The following is a 17,548-nucleotide window of genomic DNA, read 5'->3' on the forward strand; positions in this document are numbered from 1 at the left end:
CGGGGCTGGGCCATTTGAAGCCAGGAGCCTGCAATTTATTCTGGGTCTCCCACGTGGGTGTCAGTGACAAAGCCATTTGAGCCTCCTCCTGCTGCCTCCATAGTGTGCATTAGCAGGAAACTGGAGTCAAAACTCAAACCCAGGTACTCTGATGTGATAATGGTTATCATAAGCGGTGTCTTAATCATTAGACCAAATGCCTGGCCTACCTTAGAATTTTGAGGGTGCTTTGGTTTGTATTTGACCTTTTCTTTGTTTTCTGTTTCAGCTTTTATGATTTAAATGCTTTAAAAAAATTTTGTGTTATTTCTTCCTATTCTTGAATTTTTAATATATCATAGTATGTTAACATGTCATGTGGTGTTTATCTCCAAATGCTAACATGTAAAATTGTGAAAAGTGTTTCAATGTATTCTGATTTTCCTCTGGGAAGTATGGAAGGGATTCCTGCTAACTTGAAATTAGGAATGGCCTTTGGCTTGATTTAGCCAGTGAAATGTAGTGAAAGTAATGTCATGGCTTTAGGTGGAAGGTTGCCCAGTTATTTTGTAGTTTGCCACAATTTATCCTCTTCCCTTCCTGGCTGCTTCTTAAGCCTATCTTTAAGGACATTTTTTAAAACATTGTATTTATGTATTTGAAGGCAGAGACCTTCCATCTGGTTCACTCCTCAAATGGCCGCAGCAGTCAGGGCTGGATCAGACTCAAACCAAGAGCTAGAAACTGTCCAGGTCTCCCATGTGGGTGGCAGGGATTGTCTGCTGAACAGAAGCAGATAGAACTTCAACTGGCACTCCAGGTGGCAGCTTAACCTGCTGAGCCACAACGCTAGCTCCTGTTTGAAGACTTTGAGCAGAGCCCCCAGCCCAGTCTCTATGGACAAACAGAATGAAGAGAATAAAGTCTTGATTGTTTTAAGTTACTAAGATATATTGGTGTGGGCTGGCATTGTGGCATAGCAGGTAATGTGCTGCCTGCAACGCTGGCATCCCATATGGGCACTGGTTCCTGTCCTGGCTACTCTACTTCCCAGCTGGCTCTCTGATAATGGCCTGGGAAAGCGATTCTGGCAGTATTAAATTTTCTGAAAATCAACAAATCTTACTTACTTTCTTACCAAAATATGCTTCACAAATATTTCCTTCCAAAATCCTTTTATGTGACTTTTTTTCAGATACATTTTTTTTAAAAGTAGGCTTAAATAAAGCAGCCAATAACTATAAATAGTACCTGCAGTACCACCAGTCTGCTTCCAGTCCTTGCTAGTGCACCTGGGAGGGTGATGGAGGATGGTCCAAGTCCTTGGGCCCCTTTACACGTGTGGAAGACCTGATGAAGCCCCTAGCTCCTGGCTTCAGCCTGGCCCAGTGCTGGCTGTTGCAGCTATCTGGGGAGTGAACCAGCAGATGCAAGATCTCTTTTTCTCTGTCTCTCCCTCTCTAACTCCAACTTTCAAATAAATAAATAAATCCTTTTTTTTTTTTTTAAAAGACTTCTGTTTGTTACTGTATAACCTACTCAAACCTGAATGATAAAAATTATTTTATAGTAACATTTATTAATAAATATCTCATGTAAAACTAGTTCTCCCAAGGCATGTGGTACGTCTTTTTATGTTCATCCTCATTGGTTGTTGTAATATGAGTAATCTGTGAAGAAAATTCAATAATTCAATGGAATGTTTTGTTAGCTGCTTTATTGGGGCAAAATAGTGACAACTATTAGATAGGTTGATGGACCAGGAAGAGAAGGGAAGCCAAGAGCCAAGTAATTCATTTTCTAAACAAGACTAAATTTCATATCTTCTGACAGCAAACATAGACCAGTTCTTTCAGGGAAAACAATCCATCTGACCACAAGCACTTTGGGAAACTAATCTGTTAAGAAGCTAGTCTGAGATTACACAGCTATTTAGTGGGAGGACTGGGAAAAAGAAACCAGCTCTTTTAACTGTAGCCCTATGTCCTTTCTTATTATTAAAACATTTCACTTATTAGGAGTTTTTAATCCATTCTTATTTTTTAATTATGCCTCTCCTTTCATTCCTCTTTTTTTCTAAGCTTATTAACATTTTTTCACCAATTTGTGTAGACTTGTGTTAATCATAATTCTTGGCTCTTGACATACTGTCCTCACTGTTCCCTGCATAACATGCATTTCTGTATGTGTATGTACTTATATATCAATAAAATAGTTAACCTCTGTGAACCCTACATAACATTGTCAATTATTTAACATCTTTTTTTTTTTTTAAAGATTTATTTATTTGAAAGAGTTACACAGAGAGGAAAGGAGAGGCGGCGGGGTGGGGGGGGGGGTCCTTCCATCTGCTGGTTCACTCCCCAATTAGCCACAATGGTCGGAGCTGTGCTGAACCAAAGCCAGGAACCAGGAGTTTCTTTTGGGTCTCCCACGTGGGTGCAGGGGCCCAAGCACTTGGGCCATCTTCTGCTTTCCTAGACCATAGCAGAGAACTGGATTGGAAGTGGAGCAGTCGGGACTTGAAGCGGCGCCCATATGGGATGCCAGCACTGCAGGCAGTGGCTGTACCCACTACGCAACAGCTCTGGGTCCATGTAATTTGATTTCTATTTCTTCTTCTTACAACTCCCTAATTAGTGACTGTCATGAATTTTTATTTCAGTCTTTTGCATTTTATAAAAATATTATGTAGATGTTTACCTAAACAATATGTTCTTTTATTTTTCCTGTTTTATTTTTTAAAAAATATTCTAGATGCACTTTTCTGGGTCTTTATTTTTATGGTTAAAAGGTAATGGTAACAATGTTCATTTTCTATTGCGTGTGGTTGTAGTTTGTTCATTTTTACCATTGTATAATATTTCATTCTGTAAATTTGTATAGCTTGTTCTGTCTGTAGTAGGCATTTGAGTTGTTTCTAGAGTTATGCACTACAGACATGCTGTCATGAGCATTTCTGTTCATATTCATGGGTGAAAGTGCGTTGACAGTTGCTCACAGATACTTACTCAGTATTAGAATTGCAAGGTGTACTTTCCTCAAGAAGACTATGAAACTATTGGCCTAATGTTATCACTATTTGACTTTTCACTAAATAGAATAAACTGATATATTCTTAGAAGATATGAAAGATATGATGTATACTACCTTAAACTCCCAGTGCTTTATTACTTTATTGTTTAAAAATGTTCACAAGACTAAAAAAGATAATTTGAAGTTCAGAATAATCAATAGTCTATGTGGTTGTATCTTGAGATATATAGTAAATTTAAACCTGTGATGAGGAATTGTCATCATGTAACTAAGATATAAAATGATAATTTGAGCTGCTTTGAGTTGAATGACTGTGGAGAGATTTAAATTTTTATAGATTGGTACTGTTTCACTAGCCACTGGAGATGATTGATTTTCAGGAATAGGAGAGAATTGTCAGAGCAAATGTTTTAAAAAACATTTTTGGCCAGCGCCGCGGCTCAATAGGCTAATCCTCTGCCTGCGGCGCCAGCACACCGGGTTCTAGTCCCGGTTGGGGCGCTGGATTCTATCCCGGTTGCCCCTCTTCCAGGCCAGCTCTCTGCTGTGGCCCAGGAGTGCAGTGGAGGATGGCCCAAGTGCTTGGGCCCTGCACCCCATGGGAGACCAGGAAAAGCACCTGGCTCCTGGCTTCAGATCAGCGCGGTGCGCCGGCCGCAGCAGCCATTGGAGGGTGAACCAAAGGCAAAGGAAGACCTTTCTCTCTGTCTCTCTCTCTCTCTCTCTCTCTCTCTCTCACTATCCACTCTGCCTGTCAAAAAAAGAAGAAGAAAAAAACAGCTCTTTGTTTCTTTCAGTGAACTCCTGATATTACAATTAAAGTTGTTTTTCTTTTTTTAAATAAAAGAGTATTTGGTAAGATAAATGTATTGGAGTAAATAGTTAAAAGAGAATTCATTTACAAAAGAAAAGATAAAAATTAGTGAAGTCTTAACGTGTTTCACATATATTTTGTTTCCAATGCATGCTTCTTTTCTAATGGGCTTGTGTGTGTGTGTGTGTGTTGTGTGTATCAAAGTGATGCACTACCTCAAGTAGTTACAATTGTTCTCTTGGTTCTGTTCTGAGTGAGACCATTATTATCAAAAGTATCAGATGACATTTCTATTAGATGACTGAATTCACTGAAACTGAACAGCTGTTTAAAACAAATGCCACTTCTCTGGGGATTTATCATTTGAAAATCAATTGATGGTTATTCGTGATGAAAATGTCTACATTGGGAGCGATTTTTAAATCAGATTTTAATTATATTGTGAATGTTAACTTCTTATCCAGCAGTGTATCCAAAAATATGTTTAAAGGTAATAACTAAGTAAATAAATAAATAAATAAAGGGGGAAAAGATAATTAAAATAACTTTTAGTGGAAAAAGTAGTTTCTAAAAGCTAGAGGGATTAGGGGATTATTTCTGTAAGTGAATGTATTAACAAATGTTAATAAGCCTGTTAGAAGCTTCTCTGAACCTGGTTTAAGTTTTATCTAGGTTCTTATTAAATCCAGGGAGTAATGGGTTAGGGATGTTATTTCATGTATCTGTAGGAGTTCCTGTAAAGTGAACTGTATGTTTTGGTCCCTGCTACTTTATTGAACTCAGACAGTTAAGGTAAATTTTTACTTAAGTTGATGAAACCGTTTTCATGAAAAGTTCAATTTAGTAAGTTTGTTTTTTATTGAATTAATTTTGTAGTTTTGTAATAGTTATAGAAGCATTCAGTATATTGACCTGGAGTTATATTTGCTTACAGTGGTATAATGTTTCATTCTGCAAATGATATAACACCTCCCAGAATTTGTTCCATATGGACTGAGTTTACATGTATATTATTTACCTTTCTGTACTCAGTGCCAGTTGTTTAGCCTGAGGCATGATATGGCCTCTTTGTAAATGAATGAATGGATACAATTTTTTAACATGTAGGTGAAAGCAGTCAGCATGAAACCGTGATCAGGGATTTTGCCAATTAGTGCATTGATTGAAAAAAGATTGATTGAAGAAAGCCCAAGATAAAAAAATGACTGATTCTGGTATTAGTGTTGGTTGTCATTCATTCATTCATTCATTTATTCAACAGATGTTTATGCATGCCTGTTGAGTACTAAGTTTTGTTTTAAATGCTGGCAGGTACAACATTGAACAAGGATCCCACACTAGAGGAGGGAATCAGCAACAAACCAAAATTTGAATGCCAGGCAGCAACAAGGCTGTGAAGAAATTTGAAGCACTTCAAGAGGTGATAGAGTGTGAGCTGGGTGTAGAGTTGTCACTCTGCTGTATTAGGTGACCAAGGAAGTGATGGTTGAATAGAAACTAGAAGGAAGTGAGGAGTGAACTAGTAACATGTTAGGGAGAAATGCATTCTAGGCAGAGAAAATAAAATACAAAGGCAGGAATAACAACAACAACAAAAAACTGTGTAGCTCAAGTGGAATGTTTGGAAGCAAAATGGTAGAAAATGAGATTCTAAAGGAGAGTGATAGACAAGTCATTGAAGCCATTTAACGACTTTGGATTTAATTGCCAAATAAACTGCCAGTCATTGTATGGTTTTGGAGAAGAGAGAGTAATATGTTTGTTGTGACTTCCTTATGGAAAATATACTGTGAACAGTGATGGTGGGATGGGAGCAGGAAAATCACTTAGGATGCTCCAAATATTAAATCTTTTTTAAAAAGATTTATTTATTTATTTGAAAGAGTTAGAGAAGGAGAGGCAGAGAGAGAGAGAGAGGGGTCTTCCATCTGCTGGTTCACTCCCCAGTTGGCCGCAATGGCCGGAGCTGCACTGATCCAAATCCAGGAGCCCGGAGCTTCTTCCAGGTCTCCCGTGTGGGTGCAGTGGCCCAAGGACTTGGGCCATCTTCTATTGCTTTCCCAGGCCATAGCAGAGAGCTGGATCAGAAGTGGAGCAGCCGGAACTCCGAACCAGCGCTCATATGGGATGCCAGCACTGTAGGTGGCAGCTTTATCTGCTAAGCCACAGTGCCAGCTTCTAAAATAAATCTTTAAAAAAAAAAATTTAGGGAAAGAAATAATGGGGCTTGGATTAGGATTTTAGCAGTTCATGTGACCAGACTCTGAATGTTTTAAGGTTTTGAGGATGCATTGATTTTAAGTAAAGGGAAGACAACTGGAGCAAGTGTTAGGTTATAGTTACTGGATAAGTGAAGACTGCAAGAAGAGCAAGGTTTTTGGGAGGGAGTAGCGATAGATGTTCTGTTTGTTGATATCGGTCCCTGATGCTAGACTAACTCCTTTGTAACAAGAAGAGGAAAGAGTTGCTCCCTAAGTCTGTGGAAATGTTCACGAAAAGAAAAAATGAGATCACTCAGGATTTTAGAACCTTTATGTTTCAGAAACTTCACCCATAAGGCTCCACTTTTTTGAGCCTTTTTATTTAGGCTTTGTTTCCTTAATCATAACTAAACTGATTGGCCCAGATTGTCTCTGATATTCCTTCATTGTCAAAATCCGTACTTTTTGGAATTGCTTTGATGACTTCTCCTTGATCTGCTTGAAGACTGTAGGCATTCCTCAAGTCTCTGACCTCCTCTCTTTTTACACATATTCTTTCTGGCTTTAATTAGTTTTATAATTTTAACTGTCCCACAATTTAAACATTGACCCTGTTCTCAGCTCTAGATTAATTAAAATTTTGTTTCAGTAGGTTTAATCCTGAATTCATTTTCCCTCCCAAACTTGCTCTTTTTGCACTGGGCCATCGGCCATTTTGATTATGATTACTGTTATTATAAGTGACCATTAACCTTCTTATTAAATTATTATTATTATTTTGGACAGGCAGAGTGGACAGTGAGAGAGAGAGAGAGAGAGACAGAGAGAAAAGTCTTCCTTTGCCTTTGGTTCACCCTTCAATGGCCACCGTGGCCCGCGCGCTGCGGCCGGCACACTGGGCTGATCCGAAGGCAGGAGCCAGGTGCTTCTCCTGGTCTCCTATGGGGTGCAGGGCCCAAGCACTTGGGCCATCCTCCACTGCACTCCTGGGCCACAGCAGAGAGCTGGCCTGGAAGAGGGGCAACCGGGACAGAATCCGGTGCCCCGACCGGGACTAGAACCAGGTGTGCCAGCACCGCAGGCAGAGGATTAGCCTAGTGAGCCGCGGCGCTGGCCCTTATTTAATTAATTAATATTCCGTTTGCTAGAATAGATTAATTGAACTTAAGTTGAGGAAACTAACGTAGCAGATCTCAAAATATAATCTGTGATCTTGACACCCTTTCAGGAATTGCACAAGGTCAAAACTTAATTTTCATAATACTGAAATGTTATTTGCTTTTTTTCTGATTACATTGACATTTGCACTGATGGTACATAGGCAATGTGTATAAAAGTACTGGCTCCATTCTTTGAGTCATGGTAATGACATTCCTTACCTGCATTGCATACACAGAGACAGAAACAAAAATAGTTTCACTTAAGTATATTCTTGCTAAAGCCATAAAATTTGTTACTTTTATTAAATCTCCCCCTTTCTTAATTTAATTTTATTAAATCTCACCATGTGTTTCTTAGTATTATGTGTGATTAAACAGGAAACTTAAAACATTTCTACTGCTTGGTACAGCCATATAATGGAGTGTAAACATCCATTTTTAAAGGATGTGTATAGTGATCGTATGAATAGGATCAAGTATCTGGTAATAATAATAGATAGAATAAAAAAGGAGAGAATGTTCCAGCATGGGAAGCAGTCCATATACTCATAGAATGACAATCTCTTTAAGTAACACACTGACTTTGGAATCAGCCCTTAAGGCATCCTGGTCCGGCTGAAAAGCCCATGAGAGCATTTCAGGCATGGAAAGCCAAGACACTATGGCAAAAAAATGTTCTACATGAAGGATCTCTGAGTGAGACCTCAGTGGAAAGAAGGGGCCATCAAAGAAGCAGGTACTTTTCTCTGAAGAGAGGAGAAAACTTCCACTTTGCTTATGTCCTTGTCTAAATAATAACGGAGTTTGTGGATTTGAAAGGCTTCCATAGCCTACGCAGTTCATGTCGAGAGCCTTAGGTGGATAATGATGTCATACATAAGAGTGTTAATGGTTAAATTGAGAACAGGAGTTACTGTGCACTAACTTCCCAAGCAGTACCTCTGTCCTTAATGAGTTATGTTGAGAGTTAACTGAGTTAACTGTAAAACTTGTTCTCAAACAATTTGTGTGTGTTTGCAAATTGTTGAAATCTTAGCATAGAGATGGTCTTCTGTGTACAAAGTTAATTGAAAATGAATCTTAATCGAGAATGGGATGGTGGGGGGTATGGTGAGATGTATTCCTAAAGTTATACTTATGAAATTTTTATTCATTAAATAAAAAGTTTCTTTGGGAAAAAAAAAAACCCACTGTGTATAGCTATATTAATTTGTGGAAATAGGTCTCTGATACAGTTGAGGTAAAAAAGCTGAAATATGCTTATCAGGAAAACAGCTTATGAAGCAGCATATATTGTCTTATATAATTTATATAAGTTGTTGTGTGAGAAGTTAATTGTTTTGTAGTGTTAAAAGTGTCCATGATACTATGTGGCAAGATATATTTTGAATATAATAATACTCATTGTTTAAGAATTTTAGATAATTGTATCATTGCCGTTGACATGGTGAAAGATCTGGCATTTTGTTGACCTAGCTAATAGTGGTGAGCAGATGGTAGTATTGCTTTCTTTTAGTTTCTGTATAGTATACACTCCTTATAGTATTTTTATGTGGAAAAACAGATTCATTATTTTGAAAACCTGTGTCTAATCCAATTAAACTATTCCATAAATTCCAGTACTTTAAGAGAGTATCCAAGTAGCAAAATAAAGGCATCATTTGAAATATTGTTGCTGAAACTTGCTACATTTTTGCTCTTGATTGTAGGTCACATTTTTCTGTCTCTTAAATTTCTTATTTCATTTTAGACATTGTGTGAAAATGGCAGTACAGAATGAAATATTCCATCAGGCAACCAGTGTTAGGGTCTGAATCCATCTAATTTGGGTTAGCACTCTTGTGGCTTTAGTTACAGTATTTAGTTCATCACTGGAACCAGATTTTTTGAGAACAGAACCAGAACTTAACCTTTATTAGCAATTGGGCTTTGAGAGAGCACCTGCGAGACCCTAGAAACCTCTTCATCTTTTTGACCATAGCCAGCGGTCATAGCCCAGTTGCTGGTGTTGTGAGCAGCTGGGACATTCTTTGCCTCTAGCCTCTCTCATAACTCTCCTTACATTTGGAGCAAAAACTGACCTAAAACCTATTGCCTTTGTGTGGTGCACTTGGTGAAGACCCTGTGCCATTTGGATGATGGTTTCTTTAAGCTCTCCTGCCCTTTCCCCAGCATTTTGTGGGCCTGTCTCCCTACCCCCTCGAGTCAGTTTAGTCAGTTAGAAAGGATACTTTAGGAGGTAAACATTTGGTACAGCAGTTAAGATGTTGCTTGAGATGCCTACAACCCATTTATCAATGCCTGTATTTGAGTGCTGGCTTTGCTTCCAACCCAGCTCCCTGCTAATGCGCACCCTGGGAGACGATGATAATGGCTCAAGTATTTGGGTCCCTGCCAGCCACATGAGAGACTTGGATTGAGTAACAGTCTCTGACTGCAGCCTGGTCCAGTGTTGGCTGCTGTAGACCAGCAGATGAAAGATCTCTGTACCTCTCTTTCTGCCTTTTACATAAAATAATTTTTTTTCTTAAAAACATGCTTCTGGGAAAGTACAGACTTACCTTGTGAATGAGGCTGCCCAGGATTTTAATCTCTTTCTAGCCTCCATGCATCCTTTAACAGTTTGTTACAAGTTGGACACTAGTTTATGCTTTCTTTTTTTTTTTTTTTTTTTTTTTTGGACAGGCAGAGTGGACAGTAGAGGGAGACAGAGAGAAAGGTCTTCCTTTTTGCCGTTGGTTCACCCTCCAATGGCTGCCGTGGTAGGCGCGCTGCGGCCGGTGCACCGCGCCGTTCTGATGGCAAGAGCCAGGTGCTTATCCTGGTCTCCCATGGGGTGCAGGGCCCAAGAACTTGGGCCATCCTCCACTGCACTCCCTGGCCACAGCAGAGAGCTGGCCTGGAAGAAAGGCAACGGGGACAGGATCGGTGCCCCGACCGGGACTAGAACCTGGTGTGCCAGCGCCGCAAGGTGGAGGATTAGCCTACTGAGCTGCAGCGCCAGCCCAGTTTATGCTTTCTTACACGCTCTTTTCATCACAACCGTAGTTCTGTTTTCTTTCCCAGAAATTCCTTATCCCCTCAAGAATTTATTTCATTTATGATTATTCACATCCTCAGGTGAGTTTAAAAACCAATTTTATATTCTGTCTTGTTCTTATAGTGGAGGTGGTAGCAATGAGAATTTTTTCCAGATTTCTATACTATAACTGTAAGTGGTAGTCCTAATGTTTACTCTGTTTTGTTCAGCATAATGGGTATAGATTGTTCACACTGAAATTATTTAAGACAATTCTTTCAATAAAGCTTTACTAAAATAAAGTATTGACCATATTTAAGCTTGATGAAAAACTGATATGCCTTTAGACACAGCTGTTAAAATTTTTTGGGGGGTCAGTGCTGTGGTATAGTAGGTTAAGCATCTGCCTGTGGCACTGGCATCCATTGTGAATCCTGGTTTGAGTCCCGGCTGCTCCTCTTCGATCCAGCTCTCTGCCTATGGCCTGGGAAAGCAGTGGAAGGTAGCCCAAGTATTTGGGCCCCTGCACCTATATGGGAGACCCAAAAGAAGCTTCTGGGTTTGAGTGGGCCTAACTTTGGCCACTGTGGGCATTTGGGGAGTGAACCAGCAGATGGAAGACCTTTCTTTGTCTTTCCCTCTCTGTCTTAATTTTTTTATTACAGTAAAATAGATAACAAAATCTACCATCAGAATATTTTTATAACTGTCACTACTTGTGTTCCTAGAATTTTTTATTTATCTCAAACAAAAATACTATCCTGATTTGACATTTTTCCTCACCCCAAACATCTAGTCACCTCCAGTCTACTTTCCATTTCTATGAATTTGCCTATCCTAGCTAATTTGTGTAAGTGGAATCATGCAATATTTGTCTTTCTGTGTCTGGCTTATTTCACTGGCATAATGTTCTCAGGCTCATCCATAGTGTAGCATGTCAGAATTTCATTCCTTTTCAGAAAAGTATTCCATTATATGTATGCCACATTTTGCTTCTACCTTTTAGCTCTTGTGATTAATACTGCTATTAATATCAGTACACATGTGTGATTGGGTCTGTGATTTTAGTTGTTTTGGGTGTATCCCTAGGAGTGGAATTAGTGGGCTGTCCGATTATCTTGTGTTTTACTTTCTGAAGAGCTGTCAATTTTTCACAGTGGCTGTACCATTTTGTATTATACCAGCTGTGTGCCAGTGTTCCAGTTTTTCTACATCCTCACTGACAGTTGTTTTCTGCTTAAATAGGTATATAGGCCTCCTGGTAGATGTGAAATGGTATATCCTTGAGGTTTTTATTTTGTATCCTTGTTGGCCATTTGTGAATCTTCTTTGATGCAATGTACATTCAAGACCTTTGCCCATATTTTAATTGGATACTTTTTTTGAGTTGTAGGAGTTCTTTCTAGATTGTAAGGCCTTAGCAAATACAAGATTTATAAGTATTTTCTCTCATTCTGTGAATTATCATTTCACTTTCTTTACTACCCCTAGGTGTGTAAAAGTTTTAAATTTAAAATCCACTTTTTTTTTTTAAAGATTTATTTATTTGAATGACAGTTACAGAGAGAGGTAGAGACAGGGAGAGGTCTTCCATCCGCTGGTTCAGTCCCCAGATGGCCACAATGGCCGGAGCTGCGCATATGCGAAACCAGGAGCCAGGAGCTTCCTTCGGGTCTTCCACGTGGGTGCAGGGGCTGAAGGACTTGGGCCATCCTCCACTGCTTTCCCAGGCCATAGCAGAGAGCTGAATCGGAAGAGGAGCAACTGGGACTAGAACCAGTGCCCATATGGGATGCCAGCGCTTCAGGCCAGGGCTTTAACCCACTGTGCCACAGTGCTGGCCCTAAAATCCACTTTAAAAAAAAAAAAATCTACTTTTATTGTTGTTGCTTATGCTTTTGGCATCACATTTAAGAAATCATTGCCCTCTATCTGTCAAAATAAAAAAAAAAATCATTGCCAAATCCAAAATCGGAAACATTTCTCCTATGTTTTCTTCTAAGAGTTTTATGGTTTTAACTTTCAGATTTAGGCCTTTGATCTTTTGACTTATATATAAGGTAAAGGTCCAGCTTCACTCTTCTACATTAGAATACCCAGTTTTCCCATCACCTTTTGGTGAAGAACCTGCCCTTTACCCTATTGAATGGTTTTGGTGCTCTTGTCAGAAATCAAATGTGGGGTTTATGTGTGTGTTCTTGGTTCTGTTTCATTAGGCTATATGTCCTTTTATCTTTTTTGACTTGAGAGAGAGACAAACAAGGAAAACTCGTCTGCTGGTTCACAGCTCAATTGCCTGCAATCCCTGGACCTGGGACCTAGGTTGAAACCTGACGCCAGCAGCGAGTCCAGCTCTCCCGTGTGGGTAACAGTGACAAATACTTAGGATTCCCAGCTTTGCATTATCAGGAAGCTGGAATTGAGAGCTGGAGCCAGTACTCAAACCCAGTACTCTGATATGGGATATGAATATCTTAACCAGCTCCTTAACAGCTAGGCCAAATGCCCACCTTTATGTTTCTGTTCTTAAACCTGTGTTGTAATGTTTTTATTACTGTACTTTTTTAGTTGTTTTAAAATGAAGAAATATGAGTCTTCCAACTTTATTCTCTTTCAAAATTATTTTGACTACTCGAGATCTTTTAAAATTCTGTATAAAGTTTAGGATATGCATTTCTGTTTCTGCAAAACACACACACACACACATTGGGATTTTTTTTAATGGTTCTTTTATTTATTTGAAAGAGTTACAGACAGAGGTAGAGACAGACAGAGAGGTCTTCCATCTGCTGGTTTACTCCCCAAATGGCTGCAACGGCTAGAGCTTTGCCAATCCAAAGCCAGGAGCCAGAAGCTTCTTCCGAATCTCTCAGGTGGTTTCAAGGGCCCAAGGACATGGGCCATCTTCCGCTGCTTTCCTAGGCACATTACGAGGAAGCAGGATCAAAGTGGAACAGCTGGGACTCCAGCCAGCAACCATATGGGATGGTGGCACTGGTGGCTGGGGCTTTATGACCCACTGTGCCACAGCACTGAACCCCCGCATTGGGATTTTGATAGAGATTGTATTTAATCTGTAGATCACTTTGAGTGATACTGTCTTCCTAACAATAGTTTCTTCCAATTAGTGAATATGATATATATTTCCATTTATTTAGGTCTTTAGTTTCATTTAACAATATTTTATGGTTTCATCATCTAAGTATATCACCTTGTTGGTTAAATTTATTCCCAAATATTGTTTGTTTTTAAATTTCTATTATTTATTTGAAAAGTAGAGAGACATTAAGAGATAGGCAGAGACTGCCCATCTGCTGGTTCACTCCCCTAAATGCTTCCAACATCCAGGGCTGGACCAGGCCAAAGCCAAGAGCCTGCAACTTAATCTGGGTCTCCCACATGGTTGACCTCCCAAGTCTCACTTGCTGCCTCCCAATGTGCACAGTAGCACAAAGCTGGAATAGGGAGCAGAGCCTGGACCCAAAACCAGACGTCCAGACATTCTGATATGGGATGTCAGTGTCCTGAGCAACATCTTAACCATTATACCACTGCCCTCTCCAGTATGACTTATATTGTTGTAAACAGATTCTTTTAAAATTTCCTTTCATATTCATTTCTAATCTACAGAAGTACAACCAATTTTTGCACATTGATTTTGTATCCTACAGCTTTACTAGATTAATTTATTAGTTCCAACTGATTTTTTTTTTTTTTTTTGACAGGCAGAGTGGACAGTGAGAGAGAGACAGAGAGAAAGGTCTTCCTTTGCCGTTGGTTCACCCTCCAATGGCCGCCACGGTTGGCGCGCTGCGACCGGCGCACCGCGCTGATCCCATGGCAGAAGCCAGGTGCTTCTGGTCTCCCATGGGGTGCAGGGCCCAAGGACTTGGGCCATCCTCCACTGCACTCCCTGGCCACAGCAGAGAGCTGGCCTGGAAGAGGGGCAACCGGGATAGAATCCAGAGCCCCGACCGGGACTAGAACCCGGTGTGCTGGCGCCGCAAGGCGGAGGATTAGCCTAGTAAGCCGCGGCGCCGGCCTCCAACTGATTTTTAATTTTAGAAAAAAAATTATTTGAGAGGTAGAGAGACAGACAAAGCTCTTATCTACTGATTGACCCACCAAGTACCTGCAATAGCTGGGGCTGGGCTGGGGCCAGAGTCAGGAGCTGAGAATGTTTCCAGTCCAAGTTTCCCTTCCATGTAGTTAGCTAAAACTCACTTGAGCCATCACTGCTGCCTTCCAGGGTCTGCACTGGCAGGAAGCTAGAAACAGGAGCTGGAACCTGGTATCAAACCTAGTTAATCTGATGTGGGACTTGGGCATCTTAACTGCTAGGTTAAATGTTGCTAAGTCCAACAGGTTTTTATTTTGTGGATTCTTTGGGGGATTTCCATATGTAAGATTATATCATCTGTGAAGAGATATTTTTGCTTCCTCTTTTCAAATTTGAAAGTCTTTTCTTTCTTTTTCTTTCCTAATTGTTCTTGTTAGAATTTCTAACACTGTGTTGAATACAAGTAGGGGAAGCTTTTAGTCTTTTCACTGTTGAATGTGATGTTAGTAATGAGTTTTTCTCATGTGGGTTTTATCATGTTAAGGAAGTTCCCTTTTATTCCTAGTTTATTGGATTATATGGTGAAAGGTATTGAGTTTTGTTCAATTCTGTTTCTGCATCAGTTGAATTGTTTGTGTGGCTTATCTTCATTCTGTGAATATAATATATATTACAATGGTTGATTTTTCTTGTATTGAATCATCCCTGCATTATAGGGATACGTCTCACTTGATCATGAACCCACGTGGTGTAATCCTTTTACTTTGCTGCTGAATTTGTAATATTTACCTAAGAAATTTTGCAGATGTGTTTATAAGGGATATTCACCTATAGTTTTCTTTAAAAGTTTGGTAGACCTCACCAGTGAAGCCATCTGGTCGTGGACTTTTCTTTGTTTGAAGTGTTTTGTACTGATTAATTCTCCTTGCTTGTTACATGTCTATTTAGAGTGTGTATTGCTTCCTGAGTCAGTTCTTGTATTTTGTATGTTTTTAGGACTTTGTTAATTTTATCAGGTTATCCAGTGTGTTGGTGTACAGTTGTTTACAGCATTCTCTTATATTCTTTTTTATTTTTGTTTAATTGTTAGCAATATCTCCACTTTAATTCTTGATATTAGTAATTTGAGTTTAATCTTTTTTGACAGTCAATCTGAGGAAATGGGATTTTTTTTTTCCCCATCGAATCTACTTTTTGGTTCATTTATTTTCTCTATTTTTTATTTATTTTATTTTCACTCTAATCTTTGAATTTCCTTCTTTATGCTAGCTTTGAGCTTAATCTATTTTCTCTAATTCTGTAATAGCTACTGATTTGATTTTTTTTTTTCTGTTCTTTTTTATTTTTTAAAGTGGGGAGGTGGGGATGGCGAGGAAGGAGAAACACAAGAAAGCGAACTTCTGGCCACTGATTCAATCTCCAGATGGCCATAACAGCCAGGGCCGGGCCAGTCCAAAGCCAGGAACTCCAAATTCTGTCCAGGTCTCCCTCATGGATGTCAGGGGTTCAAACATTTTTGCATCATCTGTTGCCTCCCGGGATGCAGTAGCAGGAAGCAGGATCAGAATCAGAGCAGCTGGGATTCCAGCTGGCATTCTGATGAAGGGATGCAGGCATTGCAGGTGGCAGCTTAAACCTATTGTGCCTCAATGCCCACTCAATTTGAGATTTTTTTTTATTTAGTAAATATAAATTTCTAAAGTACAGTTTATGGATTACAATGGCTTCCCCCCCATAATTTCCCTCCCACCCGCACCCCCCCATCTCCCGCTCCCTCTCCCATTCCATTCACATCAAGATTCATTTTCAATTATCTTTATATACAGAAGATCGATTTAGTATATATTAAGTAAAGATTTCATCAGTTTGCACCCACACAGAAACACAGAGTGTAAAATACTGTTTCAGTACTAGTTGTAGCATTACTTCACATTGGACAACACATTAAGGACAGATCTCACATGAGAAGTAAGTACACAGTGACTCCTGTTGTTGACTTAACAATTTGACACTCTTGTTTATGGCGTCAGTAATCTCCCTAGGCTCTAGTCATGTGTTGCCAAGGCTATGGAAGTCTTTTGAGTAATTTGAGATCTTTTTAATGTAGGTTTTTTAACTGCTATAATTTCCCTCTTAACATTGTTTTAGCTTCACATCATAAGTTTTGGTATGTTGTATTTTTGTTTTTATTTGCCTCAAGTATATTTTAATACTTTTTGTGCTTTCTTTGATCCATTGCTTATTTAAGAGTTGATCAATTTCTACATTTTTATGAACTTAAATCTTGCTTTGTGGTCTATTCTGGAGAATGTTCCATGTGTATTTAAGAAGAATGTGTATTCTACTGTTGTTAGATGGAATGTTCTATATATGACTGTTAGGTCTCATATACTAGGTATTTAGTATTGTTTAAATCTTCCATTTCTTTATTAATTTTCTGCCTAATTTTTTCTATCCAGAATTGAAGGAGGGGTATTGTCTCCAATTATTGTCAAAATGTTCTGTTTTCAATTCTTTTTTTTTTTCTTCTTTTTTTAATTTATTTATTTGACAGAGTTAGAGAGAGAAAGAGAAAGGTCTTCCTTCCACTGGTTCACCCCCCAAATGACCACTACGACCGGAGCTATGCCGATCTGAAGCCAGGAGCCAGGTGCTTCTCCTTGATCTCCCATGTGGGTGCAGGGGCCCAAGCACTTGGGCCATCCTCCACTGCCTTCCCGGGCCACAACAGAGAGCTAGACTGGAAGAGGAGCAACCAGGACTAGAACCCAGTGCCCATATGGGATGCTGGCACGGCAGGTGGAGAATTAACCAAGTGAGCCATGGCGCCACCCCCCTCTTTTCAATTCTTTTACTTTCTGCTTAATATATTTTCAGTGTATGTTATTAGGTGGTGTATGTTTTTAATTGTTGCATCTTACTAAATTAATCTTTTTTAGAATATGTGATGTCCTCCTTTGTATCTTATTTTTTAGATGATTTTAGCTTTTTTTTTTTTTTCCCCTGACAGAAAGCTATCTTAGTGCTCTTTTGGTAATGTTAACATGAAATGTCTTTTTCTGTCATTTTTCTTTTAGTCTCTTTGTGTCTTTGTATTTAAATTGCATATCCTTTAGATAATATTTAGGTGAAATGAGTTTTTACAATCCAGAGTGGCAGTCTTCTGTGTCCTTAACAGAAGTTTTCAGTCCATTTTCCTTCTAAGTGATTATTGATTGAGATGGACTTACTTTTTCCATGTAGCTATTGTTTTCTGTATTTCTATTTCTTACTCCTAAT

The 17,548-nt window shown here is 39.2% G+C and overlaps 1 protein-coding gene across 3 annotated transcripts in view; it reads left to right on the forward strand.

Moving 5' to 3' along the window:
- Positions 1–17,548, forward strand: part of CDK17 (cyclin dependent kinase 17) — a 107,948-nt gene that overhangs the window by 41,590 nt on the left and 48,810 nt on the right. Inside the window, exon 2 of one of the 3 annotated variants that reach the window (XM_062203087.1) lies at positions 16,824–17,084. The exons of the other annotated variants lie outside the window; for them this stretch is intronic. The gene's annotated coding sequence lies outside the window, so the exon portion shown is untranslated. The remainder of the gene's footprint in view (positions 1–16,823; positions 17,085–17,548) is intronic. 3 annotated transcript variants of the gene reach the window in all.

The sequence above is a fragment of the Lepus europaeus genome, chromosome 10 (genome assembly GCF_033115175.1).
Source record: "Lepus europaeus isolate LE1 chromosome 10, mLepTim1.pri, whole genome shotgun sequence".
In the NCBI taxonomy this organism is placed as follows: Eukaryota; Metazoa; Chordata; class Mammalia; order Lagomorpha; family Leporidae; genus Lepus; species Lepus europaeus.